The sequence below is a fragment of the Trichechus manatus genome, unplaced genomic scaffold (assembly GCF_000243295.1).
Source record: "Trichechus manatus latirostris isolate Lorelei unplaced genomic scaffold, TriManLat1.0 scaffold00016, whole genome shotgun sequence".
NCBI lineage: Eukaryota > Metazoa > Chordata > Mammalia > Sirenia > Trichechidae > Trichechus > Trichechus manatus.
This window is the reverse complement of record NW_004443952.1, coordinates 8,299,829-8,310,202: the sequence shown is the minus strand read 5'-3', so window position 1 is coordinate 8,310,202 and position 10,374 is coordinate 8,299,829.

Here is a 10,374-nt window from a genome sequence, read left to right as displayed (position 1 = left end):
GGTCATCTGAATAATTTGAAGAGTTGATTTGCTCGGGAGAAAAAGTTTGAAAACCACTTCTCCAGTCCTAACTACTGCGAAGTGACTCACCCAAAGTCACCCAGCTAGTTGATGGTGGCACTGGGACTCATGAAAAATGCATGCATTTAATCCACCTGCTGGATGTATGTTATTGGCTAAGTAGTCAGTGTGTGCACGAGATTCCTCATGTCCATGTCTCTCATGAGGAATCCAGAAATTCTGCAAGGGGAAATTTGGGGGCAGTAGTCTCCCTTGTGCCCCTGATATGACATCATCTACCCTGAGTTGAGGAGCCCTGGTGGCACAATAGTTAAGCACTCAACTGCTTACCTAAAGGTCAGCGATTCGAACCCACCAGCTGCTCCACGGGAGAAAAGACCTGGCAATCTGCTCTGGCAAAGATTATAGCCTAGGAAACCCAATGGGGCAGTTCTACTGTGTCATATAGGGTCGCTACGAGTCAGAACTGATTCGACGGCACACAACAACAACCACTCTGAGTTGACACCTGAAGCAAAACCTGCTTGCACTCTCCCGCCCATGGCTTCCTGGTTTTCTTCTAGACTTCTGTCACTGTTGCATACAGGGGAGAAGGAAATGAAGCTATGCAGAAGGAGGTGGAACAGCCCTACCTATGCCTTATTCTGTGGACCAGTTGTCCAGTCAACAGTTATCAAGTGCTTACTAAATGCCAGGCACTGTGCTAGGTAGGCCATCAGGTAAATATGTGAACAAAATAGACATGATGGCCTTTGATCTGCTGACGTACAGAGTCTAGTGAGGGAAAGGCACATTTAACAAGTAGTAGACAATAAATATATAATTTTAACAAATGCTATAAAGGACAAAAAGAAAAATGGACTTGGGAGGTTTGCTGCTTCAGATTAGCCCACCAAAGAAGGTTTCTCCAAAGAAGTAATGTGAAAGCTGAGACTGAAGGATGAGAAGCGTCCAGCCATGCAGAGTGGAGGGAAAAGCATTCCAGGCCAAGGGAACAGCATGTGCCACAGCCAAATGTTGGAAAGTGCTCTGTCAATTTGAAGAAGTAAAAGGAAGCCTGGGTGACCGAGTTGTGGTGGGTGGAGCTGGGGTGGGGAGAGTGACTCAAAATGAAGCCAGAAGGGTAGAGGCGGCACCCAGTAAACCCTGGAATGCACTTGGATTGAGATGTGATGCAAAACAATTGAAAGCAGGGAGTGACTTGACTCTATTTGCGTTTCTAAAACAACATTCCAACTGCAGGGCAGAGACTGGACTGAAAGGGACAAGAGTGGGAATAGAAAATCAGTGAGAGAATGCAGCCTTGGTATACTGGTGCTTGACATAGGTCAGGCGACCCAGGAGAAGACAAAAGGGCTGGGAGTGAAAGGCATCTTTGGAGACAGACTTGAAAGTGGACAGTGTAGATTATGGAACCAGGTTTATAGCCTCAAATCTCCTGCTTATTGAATCCCTTAACCTCTCTGGGCCTCAATTTCCTCACCTGAAAAAGAAGCTAAAAGTAATAAAAACATCAGAGGGTAAGTCTCTTAGATAGAGCCTGACACACCGTGAAGATTATGTATGAGGAGGCTGGTATTGTTACTGTAAATGGGTTTAAGGGAAAGGAAGGGTCAGTGTTGACTCTGAGGCCATGAACAAGTCTTCTGCATCAAGTTTGAGGAGTCCCTGAATTCCAGAGCCTGTTAGAAGCAGAACCTTAATACTTATCAAAAGCCTTAAAATGTACATAGCCTTTGACCCAGCAGTTCTCCCACTGGGGATCTATCCCATGGAAAAATCAAGGGCTTAAGCAGAGATTTGATTACAAGAGACACCCATTGTGGCACTGTCCTAATGGTGAAGTATTGAAAACTAATTATCCAATAATAGGAGCCCTGGTGGCGCAGCGGTTAAGAGCTATGGCTGCTAACCAAAAGATCAGCAGTTTGAATACACTAGCTGCTGCCTGGAAACCCTACGGGGCAGTTCTACTCTGTCCTATAGGGTTGCTATGAGTTGGAATCGACTCTACAGCAATGGTTTTTTTGGGGGGAGAGGGGGTTTTATCCAATAATAGGACCTTGATTAAATAAAGTCTTCTCCATTCATGCAAAGAAAATTCTGCAACCTTTAAAATCCTGTGATAAAACATCTATTAATATGAAAACCAAACCAAACCCATTGCTGTCAAGTCAATTCTGAATCATAACAACCCTTTAAGACAGAGTAGAACTGCCTCATAGTTTCCAAGAAGCGGCTGGTGGATTTGAACTGCCAACCTTTTGGTTAACAGCTGAGCTCTTAGCCACTGCGCCACCAGGGCTCCAGTATGGAAACAGGTTTATGCTATATGTCATTAAGTGAGAAAAAAAAAAAAAAAAGGTAATAAAACCATAAAACAATATGATCCAATTTCCCAAAATATATGCAATGGAAAAAATCTCTGGAGAGATAAACACCGAAATGTCAATAGTGGTTATCTGGAGGGAGGGGATTACACTTTGTTTGCTTTCTTATCTGAAAATTCTAACTTTACTCCAGTAAGCTGGAATTCTTGTTGATGTTAGTTGCCCTTGAGTCAATTCCAGCTCCTGGCGATCAGACCATTGAGATACATAGGGTTTTCATCGGCTGATTTTTCAGAAGTAAATTGCCAGGCCTTTCTTCCTAGACTGTCTTAGTCTGGAAGCTCCGCTGAAACCTGTTGAGCATTATAACAAAATCCTGAGAGACAGGGTGGTGACTGTGCTTGGGATGCATTAGCCAGGGATTGAACCCAGGTCTCTCAAATGGAAGGTGAGAATTCTACCACTGAACCACCACTGCCCCCTGCCCCGCCCCATTTTTCTCTTTAATGGGGATAAAGTCACTGCCAACTCGAAGGGCTGTGGTAAAGATCCTATACGATTCTGGAGGGGAAAGAGTTGTGTCACCTGCTCAAGAGAAGGGATGATCACTATTACATCATCACCTGGACCTTATCTGCTGTGGACTCCTCAGGCATCCACTGTCATTTTAAGTTCAGCTGGTCAGAGTCCAATTATCCCAGGAGAGACTCTGGCCAGGTATCCATCCCACCTGCAACCTCAGACCAGAACATCTTAGCTACAGTAAGTTCTAAACACCATGCCAAAGTCATCACCTCAGTTTATGACCAAGTTAATCAGCCAGATATTGTCTGTAGTGCCACCCCAATGTTTTCAACCTCAAGAGAACAGAGATGAAAAACTAGCATTTGTATAGCACTTCACAGTTTAGAAAAGGTCTTGGTCCTTGCTAGGATCTAAATGTGGTGACTCACATTGAGCTGGTATCACTGGTTTTTACAATTTTTTTTCCATTTGCATATGGCCATTTGAGTCTTTAAAACCACCTGGTGATGGAGGCAGAATGGGATTAGCAAGTGTGCAGGCATACATACCTGTGGGACCTTGGACAAATGGCCTAACCTCTCTGAGCTTCATTTTCCTCTATGAAATGGGTTAATAATCCCACTTTACAGGGTTTCTATGAAGAAGGAATAATGTCTGTTATGTGCTCAGCAGAACAGAATGGATGTTCAATGCATACTTAGCATGATTGTTTTTATACTCATTTTATAGATGGGGAAGTCAGGGCCAAGAATGGTGAAGTGGCTTGCCCAAGACTCCACAGCTCAAGAGTGGCTGAGCTTGAAAAATGAACCCAGGAACCCTGTCTCCCAAGCCAGGGCTCACCCCCTGGACCATGCTGCCTCCTGGGACTCTAGGGCCCTATGACCCTTCCCTCCATGACCCTCTCCATCTCCTTACCTGAGTGCTTCCTCCTCCTTCCTTCCCAAGTGTGGCCCTGCAAGCATGTGCACTGTGCTCTGACTTCCCGACCTGGTTTCCAGGCCGTTGTGGGCGGGTCTCATTTGCATGCATCTTTAGACAGCCCTTGACCAGCTATCTCTATTTCAAGATCTCCCCTTCCTCCTTCTGACTTTGGACTTTCTGTGCTTACAGGGGACACCATGGAAGCTTTGGTCTCTTCGACTTCCTCCATGAGTCACTCTTGCTTTTTCTCCAGTGGGGTTGAAGTCCACTGGGTTGGTCTCCTGCTATCACCTCTGCTTGTCTTTGTCCTCTCTGCCCTGACTTGCCTGGCCTCATGCCCAGACATACTCTGATGGGAAGACACTCAGGTGTCTCTGACTCACACCTGCCCCTCTGCCCACTCCAATGGACCCCTCCCCACTCTGAGCCCCTACAACCAAAATTAAAAGAGTTCTTGCAAAATATTAAGAAAAAGGTAAATAATCCAACAGAAAAACAGGAGAGAGGCAGTTGAGCATAAGGTTCTCAGTCAGAAGAGCCTGGGTTCTCAGTCATACCTCTAAGTCAGTCCTGTCATCACTGGGAACCCACACTCTCCTTACTATCAGCGGAGACTTGAGCAAATTAGCTAACTTCTCTAAGCCTCGATTTCCTCATCTGAATATGAGGATAATAATTTTACCCACTTGATCTGCAGATTAATTAAATGAGATAATATGTAGCAATCTTAACAGTGACTGGTGCATAGTAACATACATAAAATGTTAACTAGAACTATTATTATAATATGAACACGAAAATCATAGAAAAAAATGCAATTGGAATATATATACATATATATACACACACACATAAAAAAACCATTGCTGTCAAGTTGATTCTGACTTATAGCGACCCTATAGGACAAGGTAGAACTGTCCCATAGGGTTTCCAAGGAGCAGCTGGTAGATTCCAACTGCTGAGATTTTGGTTAGCAGCTGAGCTCTTAACCCCTGCGCCACCAGTGTTCCTATACTTGTATATGTGCATATAATGTTTAACCTCATTTACAATTAGAGAAATTCAAATTTAAATAACATACTGATTTTTTCCTATCGGACTGACAAATATTAAAAGAAATATTCGTTAAAAACTGCTACTATTATTAAAAGTAAGAATAATGATTGTCTATAGTTTTCTCTGTGCTTTGGCTAAATACTTCTGATATATAGCACTGAATCTTCCCAGCAATCCCAGGAGGCACAGTGCCTAGCACAGTATGGAACACATACATAAGTGACTTATGGTTACTATTCTAGATGAAGGATCCGAGACTCAGGGAGAGTAAGGAATTTATTTGCCCAAGAGCTCATGAAAAGCAAACAAGAGACATGAGATGGGAAGTCGGGCCCAGAAATCTGTGCCATCGCCGTACCACCTCCCAAAAGTGTGTTCACGTGGTTCATCTTGTGTCCTTCCCATCCTCTGTGTACTTCTATTCCTCTCCTTTTATTGCTTCACTGACATTTTAAATGGGGTTTGGAGAATAAATAGAAATAAATAAATATATTTGATTGCTGATGTAACCAAATGCCCTGGTCCCCTCCATGTTATGGTTTTTTTCTCCAGACTTTATTTTTGAGGGGTTAATACATTCAAGTGGTTCAACATGTGAAAGATTTGATTTTGCAGTGAAAACTTGCTCTTCCAGCCACCCAGTTTCCCTCCATGGAGACCAACAGCATTATATCATCGGTTTCTTATGTAGCTTTCCAGAGATGCTTTATCTGCTTATGAAGTCTATGTGTACTTTCCCTCCTTTTCACACAAATGTTCGCATATTGTATACATCATTCTGTACCTTGCTTTTTTCACTTAACAATGTATCCCAGATATCATTGTATGTTAGAACAAAAAGAGCTTTTTCTGTTTTGTTTTTTAAATAATGTTTTATTGTGTATAAAGTGAAAAGTTTACACAGCAAATTAGGTTCCCATTTAACCATTTCTATACAAATTACGATATTGGCTACATTTTTCACAATATGTTATCATTCTCATTCATTCCATTCTGGTTGTACTGTTTCCAATACTCTAGTTTTCCTGCCCCCTTACTTTCTCATCTTTGCTTTAGAGTAATTTTTGCCCATTTGGCCTCATATAAATGATTTAAACAAATTTTTTTAAATTTTTGTTGTTGTTGAGAATACAGCAAAACATACACCAATACAACAGTTTCTACATGTACAATTCCGTGGCATTTATTACATTCTTTGAGTTGTGCAATCATTCTCACCCTCCTTTTCTGAGTTGTTCCTCCTCCATTAACATAAACTCACTGCCCTCTAAGTTCTTGTGTAATCTTTCTAGTTGCTGCTGTTGATTTGATCCCATATAGTGGAAGAAATGCTTTCTTTTTTTCTTCCTTTTTTAAACTTATAATTTTACTTTTTTTGTTGTTATACTTTAGGTGAAAGTTTACAGCTCAAGTTAATCTCTCATACAAAATTTTATACACATATTGTCATGTGACACTAGTTGCCTGTCTGCAATGTGACAGCACACTCCTCTTTTCCACCCCAGGTTTCCCGTGTCCATCCAGCCAGCTCCTGCCCTTTCCTGCCTTCTCATCCTGCCTCCTCATCCCGCCTCCAGAGAGAAGCTGCCCATTTGGTCTCATGTATCTGCTTGAACTATGAAGCACACTCTTCACGAGTTATTATTTTACGTTTTATAGTACAGTCTAATCTTTGTCTGAAGAGTGGTCCTCAAGAATTGTTTCAGATCTGGGTTAACATAAGGTCCAGGGTCCATGGCTTCAGGGGAAGAAATGCTTTTAAAGTATTGAACATGAGTTTAATCATTTGCTTTTCTTTTTTTTCTTTCTTCCATTCTTTTTCTCTCTCCCCTTCTTTCTGTTTACTTTTACTTGATTTTTATGTCATTATGATGAGATTACATTTATTTTAGTAGTAGGTGAAAATTTTTAAAAGGTTATATTTTAAAACTGATTTGTTTTTACATTTTTCAAATGTTGCAGCTGATTAACTGGTTTATTTTATTTATTAGGGGAAACCAAAGAGATATGCATGTAAATGTTGGGAATTAATCTCTCTCAATTCACTAAGTTAGTTATAGTTATTTGTAGAGTATTTCTTTTCAGGCTTAGTAAAGTTAACTGCTATCACTAAAGGTTTTTCAGTTTTTTAACGGTTATATCCCTGGGTGGTGCAAATAGTCAATGTACTTAGCTGCTGAGGCTGAAGTCCACCCAGAAGCTCCTCAGAAGAAAAGCCTGCTGATCTACTTCCAAAAAAAAAAAAAAAATCAGTCATTGAAAACCCTATGGAGCACAGTTCTCCTCTGACACACGCATGGGGTCATCGTGAGTCAGAATCAACATTATGGCAACCGGTTTGTTTGTTTTTTTTAATCGTATTTCATTGAATGGAAATCCCTCATTTTAAATATTTAAGTATTAGATGGAAGAATAAATGCAGAAATGATTACAGATTTAGGTTAGTCTAGAATTCTGTGAAAGAAAAGGCTATGGGAAGTTTTAGATATCTGAAGAAGATCTCTAAGCATTTCTCTTCTTTCTGAGCTGCAGAGAGAGATGTGATAGTTGGTGGCCTTTCTGTCCCTCTCAGCTCTGGAACTCCTTGGTTTCCAATGTCACTACTGGTAGAAGGTTAGTGGGGATTCAAGACACTGATTCAGCCCAAAGGATATGGTTTGTAATTGAGAAGCTGAAAGCCACATTTTCCAGTTTGTCAACCAAAACCGTGACGAAATTCATATACTTTGACCTGATAATATAATTGCCTGGAAGTATCCAAAGGACATGCCTATATCATTTTGTTGAGTGGGGATGCTCATTACGTTTTAACCACAAATTAATTAAACATATTAATAGTGGGAAACTACATAATTTTTTATTGATTTATTCTAGAATTTTTATTGACTTGTAAAAATGGTCACAATATACTGTTAAACGGAGGGAGAAAAACAGCTTACAAAATACTACACGTAGTGTGAGCCAAATTTTATAAAACAAAATTTATGTGTGAAGACTGAAAGGCCATGACGCAAAATGTTACAATGGTTATCTCTGGGTTATTGATATTTTTATACTAATAGGCTTATTGGTATTTTTTTTGCTTATCTGTATTTCCTAAATTTTCAATAAATATGTATTATTTTATAATAGGAAAGTTCACTTAAGAGTCAGTCAGTCCGAGTTTTCTACAACCAGGGAAACCAGCAAAACAGACAGGGCATTGTAGGTATTTAAATAAACACTAAGTCAGCCAAGGCCTTTTTCCAGGTCACTGTCTAGCGAGAAAATTCATTATTATGTCTGTGGGTGGTCAGCACTAGGGAGTACTTTGCAAAACAGTGGAAATTTTTTCTGGGGAGATACCCAGGAGAGATAGTGAGGCATCTCAGGAATTTGAGAGTAAACTAATTTAGTTCATACTTGGGGGGCGAGGCCAGCAAACTGGAAAAGCACCTCACCCTAGCAATATCCTGAAATTGGGTGAGTGAAGAGTCATGAGACTCAGTGAAGCCCAGCCAAGGTCTGGAGCAGAGGTACTGTGTGGGATTAACCCATCTGGGGAAGGAGAGGCAGCAGAAGGCAGTGGATGAGCAGTGGGGGATGGAAAAAAGATGGTGATGAGGCAGGTTTTGATCAGGTGATGATCAGTGTTAGCAAGAGCTGGTAAAGGGCAGGGGCAGCGCTCCTAGTGGAAACGGCACAGTCTCATCACTCAGAACCCTGCCTTAGGCCTGCCCAGAGTGTAGGACAGGCCCAACAGCATGGGCATCGTCTGGAGACTGGTAGAAATGCAGGATCTCTGGCTCACTCCAGCCTACTGAATGAGAATCTGCATTTATACAAGATCCCCACAATGCAGTGTGAGGAGTACTGACTTAGGAGAAATATTTTCCGATACATGCTCCTTAACTTGTCCTCATTATATTCACCTTCAGACTCATTTTCTTTAAAAAATAAATATAGTTAAATTATAAAAACATAATAAATATATTTGTTATAAATATATAATTGGCCAAATCTCAACGGGCCTATATATTTTCTTGGAGAAAAGTAAACTGTTTTTGGAAAATTCCTTTATATGATTTTAGAGGGGCAGCCTGTAAAATGAAGTGTTCAATAAGTGAATGAATGAATTCTAGTAGCCAGTATCTTAGGTGCTCAGAGTATCTAGGGCAAATCAGCCTAAAAAGTGCTATAAAATATTAGGATTTACTCATCTATTTGCACAGATAAACGATTTTTACATCAAGCACATGTGTTGAGTTTAGGGGAAGAATTTTATTGGTAACTGCTAAATCACCAGAGCCTTACTAGTTTCTCATGTATACTTTCCCCTCCCACAACAACCTGGGGCCCTCTCTCTAACAGTTGCTGCCTATCTCCTTCCAGGGGAGAGTGTCAGCTGTACCACTAATAGTCCAGGATACTCTCAGACTTTCTGTTAGACACCTGTCTACAGACCTAGGCACTTGGCCAAGGGAACCTCCATGGAGCCAAAGTTAATAACTGGTCCAGAAAACAAACAATGTCATGGTCTATGAATTTCTGAAGTGCACAGTGAAAGCTTTGTGACATCATGCAAAAGAAAAGGAGTGCAAGGAACATGCTTTTGGCTTCCAGTCAGGAAAATGCGGGTTCAAATCTCAGTTCTTCCCCTTCCTACCTAAATGTGTAACCTTGGGCAAAGGACTCCATAACCCTGGGCCTCAACTTCCTCACCTGTGAAATGGGAATAACAACGAGAATTATAGTGAAAAAAATAGACTCAGCTTCTGTGGATGCTCAATAAAATAGCTCCCTCTCCCACTACTCCTTTGTCCTTGAGAGCTTAAAGATGTAAGACTTAAGGATTCAAAGGGGAGCCAAAAAATGACTAAAGGGTTAGAAAATAAGATCTAAGAAAAATGCATAAAGAAATGATAAATGTTTAGTCTGGAAAAGAGAAGATTTAGTCTGGACAGAGAGGGCAGTAAATAACTGTGGCTACTGTTTGTAAGCACCTATTACCTTGCTTGGCATTTAATATTAGTTATGTTGAATCTCAGAACAACCCTCTGAGGAATATGCTTATGATCCCCACCTTATAAGTGAGGAAACTGAGATTTTATAGCTTGCCCAAGATCATACAGCTAAATGGAGACACGGAGATTCAAACTTAGGCCTGATTCTGCCCTAGCTTAAGAACGGACTCCCATATGGGAGATATACTGGAAATGGCATGGGGGATATGGGCCTAAAGAGGAGCAGGAGGCAGACAGGGAAGATGGCTATCAGCCACTGGTAGCCAGGACAGGCAGAGGCCAGAGAAGACAACTGCAGAATCTCTTTCCTTGGCTGGGACTCATCAGAAAGGGAATCTCCAGGTCCTAGTTGTCGTATGTGCAGGCTTGCCTAAAGGCAATGGGGACTCCACATTCCCTGGGGGGAATTGGGCCTGGGAGTACCAGGCTCGGGACTGGTCTCCTGGGGCCACACAGGTGGGGCCTGAGCATGCCTGCCCCTCCTCACTGAAGGGGGCTCAATGGCTGGGGCACAA